At 38.5% G+C, this 17,261-nt stretch overlaps 1 long non-coding RNA gene across 1 annotated transcript; it reads right to left on the reverse strand.

Moving 5' to 3' along the window:
• Nucleotides 1-4,504: 4,504 nt before the first annotated feature.
• On the reverse strand, nt 4,505-5,029 carry LOC130466796 (uncharacterized). The gene is made up of 2 exons (XR_008926946.1): nt 4,643-5,029; nt 4,505-4,552 (listed from the first exon to the last, which is right to left on the reverse strand). It is a non-coding gene; the product is annotated as an uncharacterized lncRNA (long non-coding RNA).
• Nucleotides 5,030-17,261: the final 12,232 nt, after the last annotated feature.

Genomic DNA, 17,261 nt, shown 5'->3' on the forward strand with positions numbered 1-17,261 from the left:
ATGCGTGTAGCATCAATATTTAGCATATCTTTATTTCCTTGAATCAAGAACTATTCCTATGTACCTTTTCAAGTACCATAAGTATTCTTGATCTCAATCTAGTTGATCTTTACTTAGATCAATAGAGATTGGTATATGTTCGTCATGGCTAAAGTCATACGATATGTTTTTGGCGATCCTCATTTTATATCATACATGATAAATTCTTTTGCAGAATAATTCCCAATTGAATTCTATTCATGTAACTTTAGCTTATCTAGTTTCAGTAGATACTAAATTCAGCTAAATTCTTTGACATATAATATAGGTTAAGAATCTCATTTAGACTCTTAGATGTTTAACTTAGTAAATGCTTATACATAATTCAAACATCCTTTACTTAGATTTATTCACATGGGTCGAATATCTCCAATGGAGACTTTCGTGTTTGATTTAGTAAATGCCATTACTTAATCCAAAACAATATCATAAGATCTTTGTAAATAGATCTTAATACCCAGTATGTACTAAGTTTCGCCATGGTCCATCATTGATGAATAATCTCAAATCTAAGTCATTAACATTTCAATGTTATTTTACAATAGAGAGATATGTGTGTGATACACATAGGACCAATTAAGTTTTTATGTACTCCCACTGAACTTCTTATATATCTATAAGAATCATGTATATTTTATGAAACTAAAATACTTATTAGCTTCATTAAAATATAATTCCAATCCCCAATTGCTTGCTTAAATCTGTACTTAGATTTTATAAGCTAGCTTTCTCTTTCAAGCATTTATTTGGATCCACAAATCCTATGACATACCATGTACATAGTTTATTCCAACATTTGATTGAGGAATACGTTTTGTCATCCAATTGCTATATGTACCAATATGCAATCATTGCTTGAATTATAGACTTGAGCATTACGATTATGCATGAGGTTTCAACACAATTCACACCATGAATTTGCTTGTAACCTTTAGCAACTAATCTCGCTTTGTGTGTGAACACAATTTCATGTTTGATGGTTTTTATCCTTAAAACAAACTTGCAACCAATAGGTGTGAACCTATTCTTGCAAATCAACAAAATTTCAATTTTGTCATCAAAACATTGAGTATGTTTTATGGCCTCTAACCATTTAAAACATTTGAGTCTATATATGGCCTCTAACCATTTTAGAGAATCTAGGTTTCGTCATAGCTTTCTTACAAGTCACAAACTCATTAATCTACATGATAATAGTTTGACTGCAAGTTGTAGGTTTCTTCACTATTTAATAGAAGAATCTCATAGTTTCATTGACCTGATCTCTATGTTTCTTCACTATCTAATAGAAGAATCTCATAGTTTCAGTGACTTGAATTCTATGCCTACTTGGGTATAGAACATCAAACAATAGAATATCAATAGCCACTTGAAAGTCCTTTGAATATTCTGTTCTCCTTGAAGCACTTGTAAAGTCTTCTAAGAGATGTGTATTCTTTAAAGCCACTTCTAAAGTCCTTAAAGAATAAGTTCGGATTTTCTGAAGCACTTCGAAAAGTCTCCGGAATGTCCGTTTATGTTTGTTGTTCGCCTCGAAAACTTTCGAGGTCTATTTTCTCCCACTTGTCATTTTGGAAACGAATCTCCAAAAGGACATTATTTCGAGCAAACAAACATTATGTTCTCAAAAATTCGTGGTAGAAACAATACCCTTGTGTCTCATTTGAATAAATCACAATGAAACATATATCTATACTTGGGCCTTAGTTTGTTGAATAACAAACACTAAGCTCCCACTGAGTTTAGGAACTCTTTAGATATATTATGAAAAGATATTCTGAAATTACTTTTCAATAGCTTTGACGAATTTGGTTTAGTTTGGTGGTAGTTGAGAATTTTGTTTTAGAAATTATAGGAAAAGTCTTTATGATTCATCATTGATCGAATCAAGTACTAATTGACTTCGATCATTCCAACGTAGATATGCCATATCTTATGGAGCTAGATTGTGAAATTACAACACACAATCATTGATGATCATATTTGGTCTCAAGTAATCATCAACATGATCTAACCTAGATCTTTATGATTTCTTGCCAAGTGGATTTTATACTTCTGAATCTTTGAACTAGCCAAACAGATTCAACTTATATCACATTTGAGTAAATAAACCTATATTCACTCAAATCCTTGTGAAATAATAAAGTCATAAAACCTTTCTTTAGCTTTGAACTCTATCGTCTAGGCGTTCTAACAATAGTTCATATTCTTTGTTACTTTCAACAAGTAAGACTAGCTTGTCTTAAGTTGATCTAGAAATCAACCAACTTTCAAAAAGTCCATCAAAATAGAGCTTATGAATGTTAACTTGTTGATATGGTCTAAGCAACAATGCCAAAGATTAATGGAACTTAAATCAAGGGTTTGATTTGAACCTAGTAAAGTTCTTTAAAGAGTTGTTTGTTTTAATCAAGCATATTGACTCAACCTGTAATTGACCATTTCATTCAAATAAACAAACAAACAAGCATTGTTTTTGTTCTTCTGAATGTGAGTCTTTCTGTGTTTGAAGCAGAAATTTAGGTATGCTGATTATGGAACAAAATAGCCATTAAGTTCCGGCCTTTGAAAGGACTTAAAACAAACTAGATGACCCTACAACTAATGTAGCATTGCCATGCTTCATTTCCCACTTGTAGGTCATTAGTGTATCCTAGCTTCCATTGTTTGAGTTATTACCGAAGTAAGAACCTCAAGCGGTATATGATACCAAGGAAGTTTGATTGCTAGGTCACTTCTCTTTAAACATAAACTTATAGGTAGAAACGGAATCGTAAATTCCTTTCATTTGTTCCTCGTTTTCCTATTTCTTGTACCATTTCTTATAGTCTTAAGAATTGATTTCTTTAGTGTTGACTTTTTTTATACTTTGTTAGACATGTCCAATGTCACTCCAACAAGGTTCTTACCATTTAATTTATGTTGAATATTCTGTTTCAACTAGATGATCTTACCAGAAGCTTCTAAAGTTCTCTAAGCATCGATCTATTCGGATGTCTAGGGACTAGACTCATTCGAGAATTAAATGGACAAAGATATTAGGTTGTTAACCATTGGTAAAGCTGAGTGTTTAAACTCAATGCTTTATGATCTCAAAACTACATTGTATTTTGAATTCACAAGCACCAATCGGTTTGCCATTCGACTTTGATACTCGAAAACAACCATAAAAGTCGATATAAGAAACGTACATTTTAAATTTCTCACTTTCTCTCACTTCCGTGAATCGTTCTTGGATTCATTACCAATCGAGGAAATTTACTGTTACCTTTCTAAAAGGATTTACCGCAGTGCAAGATATTTAATTATAAACAATAATTAAAACATTCATTGAAGCATGCAAAGTCTAAACATTTATCATGAATAATAACTTGAAAATGAAAGCAATCATGCAATTTAAACAAGTTATTAGCATTTTATTCGAATTTATTGTTCCGGCAGGTGTGAATAAAATGATTCCAAGATCCTAAAATCATTGAAGAACTAAGCACAGTTTGTCGACTTAATCCTAAAACATCTTAGGTAAGCAAAAGCCTTTTGCCAACACTACTACAAATCCCGCCTTTTGGAGACGCTTTTTGGACCATTTTTCGACGCTAAAAAGCGTCGATAAATTAGCCCTCGACGCTTTAAGGAAGCGTCGAGAAAATTAAAGTCGAGAATATTCTCGACGCTTTTTGGCGTCGTGCACGGGGACGCTTTTTGGCGTCCACTTTCATCCTTCAGCGTCGACAACCTCGACGCTTTTCGCCGTCCGCAAGATTTTCCCGCTTTGCCCCACCCTTTTCCTAATCATTGTCCTCGACGCTTTTTGGCGTCCATAATTTCTTCAGCCTAGACGCTTATATGCGTCCACAGGTCTTTTCCTAATCAATGTCCTAGACGCTTTTTGTCGTCCATGTTTTCTTCAGCCTATCTTTTCTTAATCAATGTCCTCGACGCTTTTTCGCGTCATGTTTTCTTCAGCTTAGACGCCACAAGATTTTTTTGTATAAGCTTTTTTTTCCCACCTATTCCTGTATCGCACACATATATATATATATATATATATATATATATATATATATATATATATACAAGATCGATCAATAAAACGTCACACTAAAAAAAGATATTTCTATTTTTCTACTAAGTATTACAAAAAAAACATAATTGAAGCAAAAGGAAATATTTTATTATGTAACATAGATCAATATCTGTACACTTTAAATAGTTAGTCATAAAAATCATACTAGTACAATATTCAAAGTAATAAGTTTTCCGGATCCAATACAACCAACGAGGCAACGAGTACATGAACCATTAAGCTACTAATAATGACAACATTGTTGATCTCTTTGATTGCCTTGACATACTATTCCTCAAAATTTCTATGTACTCTGCTTTCCCCTCGAAATAGTAAGGTCTCATTAAGTTCAACTTGGCGAAATTTTTCAAACAACCCCAATCCAACCCTTCACGGGAATGGAATCCTGTAGGGTTTTTTCAAGCAAAGCTCGCCACCTCATGTGTCCTGGTAAATGTCAGTAGTAGAGATGACCAAATGAATGAGATCATAAAGTAGTGGCTTAAAGCAAGTATCAGATTACGATAGATAACTCACTTGTTGGATTCGTAAACACGGTGCACCCTCCTATGCTCCATGGTATGTTGTAAGGATCCAATGGAAGTTAAGCTTCTTCTACCAAGAACAAAGTCTGACACCTACAGTCGTAGCACGACTATAATTGAAACTTCAATTCAACAGCCTAATCTGCATCAAACAACCTATGTCAATAATTAAAATTTTATGCACCAACAGCATAATACTTGCAGTTTTTTTGAACAACTTCATTTTTAACCCTCCTCGGGAAGGAGTTTCTTGATGCCTAAGTGCACTGCCAAAAGAAGAAGGCATGAAGAAATGTGATAAGAAGTTGGAAAAACAATGTTGACAATGCAGTCCCCTTGTAAATTTAATAATAGCAATAGATAATACTCCGTAATAGCTAGCATGTATAATATGGCTAGAGTAAAAGTAAATCCAAGAAGCACCAGATTCATGTTTAAGTTAATCTGTAACAACAGAATAGTATGATCTTATACTAAGCTGTTTTTCAGGGATGTAGCACGTCTGGAAGAAGGTACAACTGATAAATACCTCAGGCGATAAGCGTTTAACAATTAGTGGCAAATAAGGAATTTCTTCAAGACCATTTAGGGTAAGTCTGCTCCCTTCTCCTTCCCTCTTACTCTATACAGAGATCAAAACACATGTGGTTATCAGTAAGCATGCAAGGGTCAATAGGAACAACATAAGACTTTTACAAATATTATTAAGTTTGCACCCAAAAAAATAAATATATAATTAAGTGAAATCATACAAATGATTTCTACGCGTGCCAGTGAAGGCGCTTCAATCTGTTTGGGTAGCACGGTGGATTATTTCCTCAACAAGATGGCAAAGCGGTCTGACATTAACATTATGAGCATCAAGGTTGTGCATCTGTTCATTCTATTTGGGAGAACATGATCATAGATGTCCAAAAAATGCTTCCTTGCTTCCTGAAGTTTAGTTTCGAAAAGAATTCCTAGATTGTTTAATGGCTTAGATTTGGTTCACTCCCTACAACCTTTAACTTTTTCACTGTGGATATTCCATGGTTCACTAGTGGAAAAAGGTTAACATCAACAAAGCACCTTAATAAAAAGGTTATACAATAAATTAGTGGGGATTACTGAAAGTCATGGCCAATAGGCGCTAAAATAATTGTTATTTTAATCCTGGCGGGTCAAGTGAAGTGTCGAGGGTGAAGAGTCGAGAAAACATGCCAGTTATAGTAGTGAGACAAGAGATGATTATATGATCTGGAGTACATATTTATAGAGCTCTAGATACTTCGAACTATACAGTCGTGAGTAAGAAACAAGCTGCTAAGTTGATTCTTAGATAAGAACATAAGGCATTTGTTCAATATTCTAGTGTTATCTGACTGCAAAGATAAACATGCTACAAATTCTTAGTATTATCATCATGTCAATAATGCTATTACAATACGTACTCCACCTATATTCAGTATGCTCTGTCACCTCAACAATAGATATGATCATAAAAGTGTCTAAAACTATTTTATTTTTGTTAGATATATAAACAAGAAAACTCAACAGAAAAAAGAAACAACAAGAGCATAGATAAAGGTATTACATGGAGTCCTAACCATTGATGCTCTAAACTATCCAAAATGAAAGCAACTGAATGCAATAGACCTGGTACCTCAGAAAATAGATAATATTATACTCAAGTCTAAATTTATAACTAGAGAAATTTGCCAATAACTTTCATTTATATGGTCTATAGATTCAAGGATTGAGATATAATAATATATATTCAGCAAGAAGAAGCCTTCAAATTCAATGAAACTTTTTTGCAAGTAATACGAGTAAATTACATTTAAAAGGAAGACAATGCCATTTGCTAAAATTTTAAAGCATGCAAACTACTTATAAATCTTTTAACAATTAAGTAAAAACAATAAACTAACCTCTACCCAGAAAACGGAAAATAATCCGAAATTGAAAGAAGAGAGAAGAAAATACCTGAAGTGACATGCAACTTTGATTCTAGAGATGGAGAGGTCTATTATGAACCTAGGTAATCGATCATCAACCCCTGATTGGCAGTTAAATGCGGGATTTCATCAACTTAACACCGACTCAACACAAAAAACAGGTTTTAGGGAAATCAAAAAACCTAAAACTCAATAGGAGTTTCCGCAGCTACCTCCGTTAGATCCTTCACATAACAAACATTGAATAAAATAGATCAGAATTGTAATAGAAATCTAACTACCCATATTTGTTGAGCCGAAAATTCATCCGAATGGAAAAGCAAACCCTAAATACACAAATTTAAACCTAGAATTGGAGAGGAGAGATATAAATATAAACCTCGTAGAAACCCAATCAGGAGGTCTAAGAACTTGCAAGCCATTGATAGTAGATCTGTGAGAAATGATAATTTGGGGATTTCTTCAACAAAGGTAGCGGAGATACGGTGAGTGAGAAACGAGTAGCGAATGTTAGGGTTTACTAGGACGGTTTTTCCTTTTCCCAAATAATGAATCAAGGGAGTTAAGGAAAACATGCTGCCAATTTAGTGGATCACGTGCTTGTCATGTGATATTTACAATATCTCGACGCTTTTCCATGTCGAGAATTTCAGTAGACGAGGGAAAGCGTCGAGAAATAGCGCGGACTGGTATTTTGCAATGACAGTTTACCACGGTGTCGAGGACCTTGCGTCGAGATTCCACGCCTTTTGTAGTAGTGCAATAGTCTAAAAACTATTCTTGGTTGATAGGTACGTCTAAGAACTTATTAGGTAAACCTATCGATTTTGCCACGACATAAAATGACTCCTTACTTATATCGTTGAGTTTCACCAAAACTAACATGTACTCACAATTATTTGTGTACCTTGCCCCTTTAGGACCAATAAGTAACACCTCGCTGAGCGAAAACTATTACTAGATTGATGTAAAGGATATCCAAGCAAGTGTATATTTTGGCATGGCACCTTTTAACTCAATTTTTTAAGTTTGGAACTTAAGGCTCTTACTATGTTGGTTAGATTTTAAGTTAACTAAAATCCTTAATCATGCAACATAATCAAGCTTTTGATCTCATGCATTTTAAGACATATTTAAAAGCAATAAATAACTTAAAACATACATAAGATAAATGTGATCTAGTATGGCCCGACTTCATCTTGAAGCTTTAACTTCAAAGTCCGTCTTGAAAATCTCCGTGGGAGGCACCATTTTCTTCAAATAGGATAAGCTATAATTAAAACTAATTACAACTATTTGATGGTACGCAGACCATATTTGAATTGAAAAACAACTTTGGTACTTTAGACCAATTACATTCAAATTAATGGTACGCAGACCATATTTTCTATCCTATTTGGGCCATACTAGTCACTTCATAACCTGCAAAACAGTACATATACAATATATACCATTCACCCATTCATTATCATGAATGGCCCACATAGCTGGTTAATAAAACACATTATGCATCACGTAAACATTTGCAGCAATTAATCAAGGGCACCAATAATCTACCAATTTTTCAGTCCTTATTAATTCTAATCAAGTTGTTTTAACCTTAAGGATTTGTAGACCTAATCAAGAGTTTATGACTAAAAAGGGCTCCCACTCAAACCAATAAATTCATATGCTTTACTAATTTTTAAACATAAAAATGTATTTCTAGTCTAACCGGAAACATACAAATTTAATTAAAATTTAAAGCTCATATAAATTTATAATTGAATCCAAAAAGTTTAATTTAATTTCAGTCGTATTTAAATTAATTCATGATTTTAATTTTAGTAAAATAATTAGAATAAATAAAATTTATTAAGATTACAATATTCAAAATTAAAATCCAAGAAAATAATTTAAATTATTAATTTTAAAATTAATTAAAATTACGTAAACTGAAAATTTCAAATTAAAATTTCAAAACGATCTAATCGCAACGCAAACACCTCACGCATCACACGCCCATGGGCCATACGCACACAGCCATCGCTGGCCATGTGCGCGCAGCCCATGCGCTGCGTCGCATAGCTGCTGCTTCTACCCTTCGCAAGCCATCGCGCGAGCTGGTGCTCGCTGCGCGCGCGCCAGCGCTCGATGCACGCGAGCCATCGCTCGCTGCGTTCGCTCGCTAGCGCTCGCTGCACGCGGGCTAGCGCTCGCTTCGTGCACTCGCCAGCGCATGCTGTGCGCGCTCGCTAGCGCTCGCTTGGTGCGAGCTAGCGCTCGCTGCGCGCGTCATAGACGCTGGGCGCAGCACTCGTGGCACGCGAGCTTGCGCTCGCTGCGCGCGAGGCAGTGCGCGTTGTGGCGCAGCTCGCTTGCTGCCCACACGCGACTGCCGTGCCTTGCCTTCGCCCATGCCCATTCGTCCATTGCTCATAGCCCACGACACAAGGCAAGGCTGCTGCCTTGTGCTCGTGCACCATGCCCTTGCTCATTGCATTCGTGCCGCATGGGCGACGAGCTCCCTTGCTCGTCGTCACATGCCCGCACTATACAACACCCCTTAAGGGTAACACGTAGCGTCCATTGCTTTGTGCGTGCAAGTTATATGAACGAATCGCATAAAATTTAAAAAATTTATATTTAAAATTAATGACAAATTAATAAATTAATATTAATTTCATAATTTTAGGGCGAAAAATCGAAAATTTATTATTCAATTGATTTCCGATTAACATGGATTCAAGTCTAGGTCATAAAAATTTAAAATTTATCATAAATTTACAATTTTTATGGTGGTTTTTAATCATAGGTATCTAATTAAATTATAATTAATTATGAAAATCAAATTAATTCTAAATTATTCTAATTTTCAAAAAATTAATCATAATTACAAATTAGATTGCATAATTAACAAGGCTAGGCATTCAAACTTGTTAAACATATACAGTAGGTCAATCAAAAATTCAAGATTTATCAACAAGAATTGCAAATATTTAATTTAACATCTTAAATTTACGAAATTTTGCATTCGAAAAACTAAAACCTTCGAAAAGTCATAGTTAGGCTTCGAATTTGAGAATTCTGGGTTCGGCAGAAAAATTTTAGAATGCCTTTTACATGCGGAATTGACACAAAAATCACTCGATTTGGATGAGTAACGAAGAAACTGCCGAAAAACTGCGTACGTATAATTAAATAAACGCAATTTGCAATTAATTAACAATTACGAAAATTAATCACCCCTTTTAATTCTTGCAAATTTGTAATATTTAACCATGTTCATGCAATTTAGATTATGAAAATAATAAGAGGCTCGTGATACCACTGTTAGGTTATGATACATATGACAATTCATAAATCATGCGGAAGAACCATTTAGCCAGGAATACATATTATTTACACATAACCATATAGCATAGTTTAGATGCATACTCTTTGTTGCGTGCCTTCCCTAGCTGCGCCCGAACCGAACAAGAACAAGTCTTTAGGACTCCAAGTGTCGTCCCTCCGTAGATAGTCCACAGCACGTCCGGATCCGCTTTAAGATTGACCAACTAGAATCGCCCTTAAGGTACTAATAATTTCGGCACTTTTAGGCAAGGTATGTGACTGAATTTTTCTCTCAAAAACTCACTTTGAATACTTCAATAATCTATGTAAATATGTGACCCTAGGCACCTATTTATAGAGTTATGGAAAAGGTTTTGGAATCCTATTAGGATACTAATTTATTTAATTATAATCCTACTAGGACTCTAATTAAATAATCATTATCTAATAGTTTTAGGATTTAATCATATTTCGAATCCCGATTGCTTTAGGATTCCCGCACAAGCATTGCATGAGCACCGTACACCCGCGCAAGCCTTGCGGCCCACGCTAGGCGCACAGCGCTCGGCCCACTGCTGTGCTCTCGCGCGCGCGCCCCAGGCCTTGGCTGGGCCTGGCCTTGCGTTGGGCCTGGTCGAGGCTTGGCATGCGATGGTGCGTGTTGGCTTGCTGGGCGATGGCCTGGCTTCGTGCTGGGCCTTCGTCTAGCGGGCCTCGTCCGATGCTAATTCGTACGATACGCTTCCGATTAAATTCCCGATTCCGGAATTCATTTCCGATACGAACAATATTTAATATTTCCGATTCCGGAATCAATTTCCGTTTCGAACAAATATTTAATATTTCCGTTTCCGGAATTATTTTCCGATTCCGATAATATTTCCGATTCTGACAATATTTCCGTTTCCGGCAATATTTCCGATTCCGGCAATATTTCCATTTTCGATAATATTTTCCGATACGTACCATGTTTCCGTTTCCGGTAACATCTACGACTTGGATAATATTTATATTTCCGATACGATCCATATTTCCGTTTCCGGCAATATCATCGTTTCCGGAGTATTCTTTTCTTGCCTGTGACGATCTCAGCTCCCACTGAAACCAAGATCCGTCGATTCCGAATATCCATAGATGGAGTATTTAATGCCATTAAATACTTGATCCGTTTACGTACTATTTGTGTGACCCTACGGGTTCAGTCAAGAGTAAGCTGTGGATTAATATCATTAATTCCACTTGAACTGAAGCGGCCTCTAGCTAGGCATTCAGCTCACTTGATCTCACTGAATTATTAACTTGTTAATTAATACTGAACCGCATTTATTAGACTTAACATCGAATGCATACTTGGACCAAGGGCATTATTTCCTTCAGTTTGGGGGGAATTCCCCACTTGTTTTGTAACGAAGGATGTCCGTGTACCATGGTTCTTCTTTGGTGTTTTCAGGTTCGGAGTCTATGGCACAACAATAAGCCGGCTCTTTCCTTCACTCGACCCGAAGGGTCATTCCGTCCCATTCATTCGGGATGTTGAGCATTGAAGCTAGCTTCGCTAGTGCATCCGCGAATTGGTTGTCGTCTCTTGGCAAGTACGTATACTCGATTTTTTCAAATTGCTCGACTATTTGGTCCAAGTGAGCTTGATATTTTGAGAGGCTAGTGCTTCGGACCTTCCATCTTTTGGATATATGGTTGATTATTAGGGAAGAATCCCCGAAGACTTGTAGGTGTTTGACTCCGAGGCTAACTGCGGCCTCTAGCCCAACTATGCAGGCCTCGTATTCGGCGGCATTGTTTGTGGCCTCGAAGTCAAGTTGGACGGAAATTGGTATATGGGCTCCTTCGGGACTGACTAGGAGAACTCCGACGCCGCATCCTTTTTGGTTGGACGCGCCATCGAAGTATAGTGTCCAATAGTCGTCTTGTATCATCAGAAGCTCCTTGTCGGGGAGGAGGTAAGCTTCCGTGGTTTCCTCATTCGTGGCATGCTCGGCCAGGAATTCGGCTACCGCTCTTCCTTTGATTGTTTTTTCCGGCATGAATTTTAGGTCGAATTCTGAGAGCATGACTAGCCACCTGGACAGGCGACCACTTAGGGCGGGCTTTTCGAACATGTATTTTAAGGGATCTAGTTGTGACGTTATATGAACAGTGTGGGCCAATAGGTAATGTCTGAGTTTTTTGGATGCCCAGACGAGGGCGAGACAGGTTTTCTCAAGTTCTGTGTATCTTGTCTCGTACTGTATGAACTTCTTGCTCAAGTAGTAAATGGCTCGCTCGGATCCATGTACACACTGTGAGAGCATAGCTCCTGCTGCAGTATCCGTGACGGTTAGGTATAGGCGTAAAGGGATTCCAGGCAAAGGCGGGGAGAGGAAGGGTGGTTTGCTTAGGTATTCTTTGATTTTATCGAAGGCAGTTTGGAATTGTTCATCCCATTCGGCCTTTTCTTCTTTTCTTAATTTTTTGAATATTGGCTCACAAGTCATAGTAAGCTTGGAAATGAACCTACTAATGTATTGCAGCTTTACTAGGAAGCCCCTTATCTGTTTTTCAGTTTTTGGTGGGGGCATTTCGGTAATGGCTTTGATCTTGGATGGGTCAATCTCGATTCCTCGCGTACTAACAACATATCCTAGCAATTTTCCCGAGGTTACCCCGAACACACATTTTTGTGGATTTAGTCTCATGTTATATTTCAAGATTCGGGTGAAGAACTTTTTAAGTGCCGGGAGGTGACCGCGCCGGTCTTTAGATTTGACGATCATGTCGTCCACATAGACCTCGATTTCTTTATGTATCATGTCATGGAGTAACGTGGTGGCTGTTCTTTGATAGGTGGCCCCCGCGTTTTTCAAACCAAAAGGCATTACAGTGTAACAATATGTTCCCCAAGGGGTAATGAAAGTTGTTTTCTCCATGTCTTCTTCTGCCATGAGTATTTGGTTATATCCGGCGTACCCGTCCATAAAGGAGAGGAGCGCGTGTTCTGCGGTGTTGTCTACTAGTATGTCAATGTGAGGTAGAGGGAAGTCATCTTTAGGACTGGCTTTGTTGAGGTCTCAAAAGTCTACGCACATTCGCACTCGTCCATCTTTTTTAGCTACGGGGACAATATTGGCCACCCATTCTGGGTAGTTGGAGACTTTTATAAAGCCGGCGTCTAATTGTTTAGTGACTTCTTCTTTTATTTTCAAGGCTATCTCTGGTTTGAGCCGCTGTAGCTTTTGTTTTACTGGCGACATTTTGAGATCTAGCGGAATTTTATGCTCAGCGATTTCTCGCTCTATTCCTGGCATGTCCTTGTAGGACCAAGCAAAGACACCCTCGAATTCCCGCAAAGTGGAGATTAGATCGGCCTTTTCAGTGGGAGTTAAGGTGAGGCCAATTTTAATAATTTTAGGATTTTCTTCTGTCCCAATATTTACCGATTCTGTGTCCTCAATTATAGGAGTTTTGAGTTCTTGTTCACTTACAGCTTTTATTAGTTCGGTATATTCCTCTTCTGGCTCTTTTTCGTGCTCATTAGTGGCGAGACATTCTGCATTATTACTCTGATTTACATACTCAAAAGTTTTGTTTATCTTATTAAAGTCATGAAGCATTACATCAAAAAGATCTCCCGGAGTAGAGATTTCCGGGTCTAAACTATTTTTGGGAGGGGTCACAATTTTGCTAGGTTCGGACTCGGAGTCAGACTCGGATTCAGACTCTAATTCTTCGTACATCGGACCCTCTCCCGCAGATATCTTGAACTTCATCCCACGAGCATTAGTCCATTTGAAAGTCTTGCGCCACCCTCGTTGGATTTGGTCATCTTTTTAGGGTGATGGAGCGATCAATTTAGTAGGATCGAACACTTCATCTTGGAGGGCTAATGCCATAATTTCTGTTTCTTTCTTCGCTCTTTTCTTTTCTAACCCAAACAATAGCCCGAAAGCGTGTGAGTTGGGGAGCGTTTTTGGCATAGCATGGTTCTTTGGGGCGAGTGGCATTTGAGAACGTAAAGGATGGTGTCCCAGAGCATGCATCTCTTGGGTTTGTGCGACCTCTAGGTACAGATGTTCGGGATATGCTTCTTCCATCGCGTTTCTTGATGGCTATCACGGGCAAGTACTTAGGGGCCCTGCATTATTGTTGTGGAGTAGGAGACACATTAGTTTGTTTCGTGAGTCGGTTTTTTAGACATTCTATGACTACCCTTAAGTCGGACTAGTATATTTGGACTGCTATGTGTGCACTTTGAACTCTTTATGTTTCCGAAAATCTCTGCCCGTGTGACATTCATGATTATTTGCATGGTCGACTTTTAGTGTCGATCATTACCGTCGTAGGAGGCCTAACAATGACGCAAAGAGTTATTAATTTTTTCACGAGTCGCTTTTGAAATCGAGTGCTTTCCTCACGCCCTCGTAGCAGTTCTTTTTACGAACATTTTTTGCGCTACGCATTTTCCTTTCGCGCGGGTACCGAGGCTGCTGTGCCTGACCAGAAGGCCAAGCAGCAACTTCAGCGCCCAGCGAGGGGCGTGAGAATTTCTTGCGCCCAGCCAGGGGCGCTGATAATGCGTCCCTGGCTGGTTCTCGTTTTCTGTCTTCTGTTTATGCAACTTCGACTTGCGTGCTTGCCTAATAACGTCCTTTACGCGTAACAGCGTTTGTGGGATTCATTACAGGCCATCCCGAGCGTCGCTTATTTTGTGGCGATCATTCGGGTTTGCGGAACACGTGTTTCGGTATAACTCTTTGGCAAATTAGTCTATGAATGTTTGGGCAATTTTTAAGGTCGTTGGTTTTCTAGGATAGTTTGTCACACACAATCACATATTTCGCTACACATAACTACATTACAAACATGGATTTGAAAATTAAATATGCCACGTAGTTTATGATAGGCTTCTATGGGTAGTTTATTTGTGCCTGGCTTGGTACCGCTTCTATCGTAGATCCAACACATGCCCCGGTCGAGGTAGTGTCTTCAACAGAAGGCCAACCCGCAAGTGCAAGCCAAGGGGGCATGCAGGCGAGAGGGACCTAATGAGCGAGCGATTGGGTTCGGGATGGGTATACTACCTGCACAAGTATCGAGTGGGAAACATGCGCGGCGTATGCACCCCCTATTGGCGAAAAAAGGTATCCTTAGTCCCAACTCCCGAGGGAGCCGAGATTCGTTATGATGTTCTTCCCGTTCACATTAATATGCTGATTTTCAGGTCGTCCCAACTTGATGGGGAAATAAACGCGGGGTAGGATCGTTTCACCCTTTGGCTATTTTGATTACCTACAAGCACGAGTATTTCCTTCACTATCCCCAGTGGAGTCGCCACTGTGAGGGGGTCGAAAAAGCGCGAGGCTAATGCGTGACCTTGTCCCTCGTGGGTGTGACGATTCTTTTTATTCAATCAAGTGTAATTGGATTTCCTGTGAGTATACACCCAATTGACTAGTAATATAGGAGTCGCCATTCAGTTTTTAACGACAATGAGAAAAACTGACAAAACCCGGTTATCGTGACATAAAGAGAGTGCAATTATGTTTGACCACGACGGTCGTAGGTTCCCTTGTGATCCCTGGTGTGGGGATCTCTCAATATACACCCGCAAGGTAGAGATTGAGGGTTCGGGGGACTGTAACTACCGAGAGGAGTACTTCGCTCGTCTATAACTCCAGAGGCAGGATATCCTTACTAGCTCAGCATAAATAATTGAAGGGACATGCGTTAACTATTAAACTAATCTGAATTTATTTTAGCAATATGCAACATATAATACTAATTCGATCCTGGTTATCTGATTTAAATAGCATTAAGGGACCTAGCATGATAATCCGATTTCCCAAAAATATTATATTTGTTAGGAGTGATAGAACAATCAGATTAGGTTAGTTTAACAGTTCATAAAAAGGGCGAGGAAAGCAGTTAAATCATCGAAAAGGGACACATTACGACGCACCCTTGAGAGGTGCGTCACGGTTCTCAGAAAACTAACCACTTTGACTTTGCTATTTCTCCTTTTTATTTAACGAATCTCAATTATGGGACAGGATACGTTCTGTTCGATTTATGGATCGATTGCGACAGAACGCGTGAACAGTTTCGCAGCGAGAGGCTTAGGCTAAGGGTTGGAGTCAATACTCAGAATATAATTGTGTGTTGTTGTGTTCTTTCACGTCGAATTTAGGGGCCTATTTATAGGGAAGAGTTCATGGAAAGATAGAATTGTAGAGTTCTAATCCACAAAAAATTAGGAAAAAACACGTACCCAGGTATTTTCAGCGACCAGGCCTGGGCGCCGAAGATTTCGGCGCCCAGAGCCAGGCGTTGAAAATAGGGTCTGGGCTGTTTTCTTTAGTCAGATTCGGATTCCTGAAATCCGTAGAGTTTGAGATTAATTCGAGTCTTTTAGCGCGTATCAATTTTATGACGGAATGCGTCTAGGCCCGTTACGAACTCTAGGCTCGTTAGGATTTTAATTAATACGTAACTCTTATTTCTGAATCATATTAGGAATAGGATTCTCGCAGTTTTCTATCTCATTTAGGATTTATGTTGGAATGCAACACCTAATTCTGACAGGTTTCTATCTTTTATGATTTGCCACTCTTAGAAGGTACCTTTTACGGCAGTTACTATTTTTAGCAGGTTTCCATAAATAGCGGGTTTCGGGTGAAATGAAATGGGGAATCGAGATTCGTTTATTTTATAGGAGATGCGTTGTCAAGTGGAGTTTTTATGCTTTCATCATCGAACCTTTCCCTTGCGGGAACGGGGACAAAAGTAGGTGTCTACACTAGCTTCAATGCTCATCATCCCGAATGAATGGGACGGGATGACCCTTCGGGTCGAGCGAAGGAAAGAGCCGGCTTATTGCTGTGCCATAGACTCCGAACCTGAAAACACCGAAGAAGAACCATGGTATATAGACATCCTTCGTTACAAAACAAGTGGGGAATTACCCCCAAACACCTGCCCTACGCCTCCTCGCTTCACAATATAGCATAATTCTGGGAGAACTGTACAAGTACACGCCGAATAAAATCAAGTTACTTTGCGTCCACCAAAACCAAGCCCAAAGACTAATGGAAGAATACCATAACGGCGTGTGCGGACCCCATATGAACGGAAAAATTCTATCCCTGAAAATATCCCGCTCAGGGTACTATTGGACCCCTATGGAAACCGATTGCCATCACTTTGTAAAAACTTGCCTAAAATGCCAAATCTTCAGTAACCTTAACCATTTTCCTCCCTCAGAACTATACACCTTCACTTCTCCATGGCCCTTTTCCACCTGGGGTATAGATATAATCGGCAAGGTAACACCAACAGGCGTAGGGGGACACGAGTACGTTTTAGTCG

Source organism: Spinacia oleracea, chromosome 2, assembly GCF_020520425.1.
Source record: "Spinacia oleracea cultivar Varoflay chromosome 2, BTI_SOV_V1, whole genome shotgun sequence".
In the NCBI taxonomy this organism is placed as follows: domain Eukaryota; kingdom Viridiplantae; phylum Streptophyta; class Magnoliopsida; order Caryophyllales; family Amaranthaceae; genus Spinacia; species Spinacia oleracea.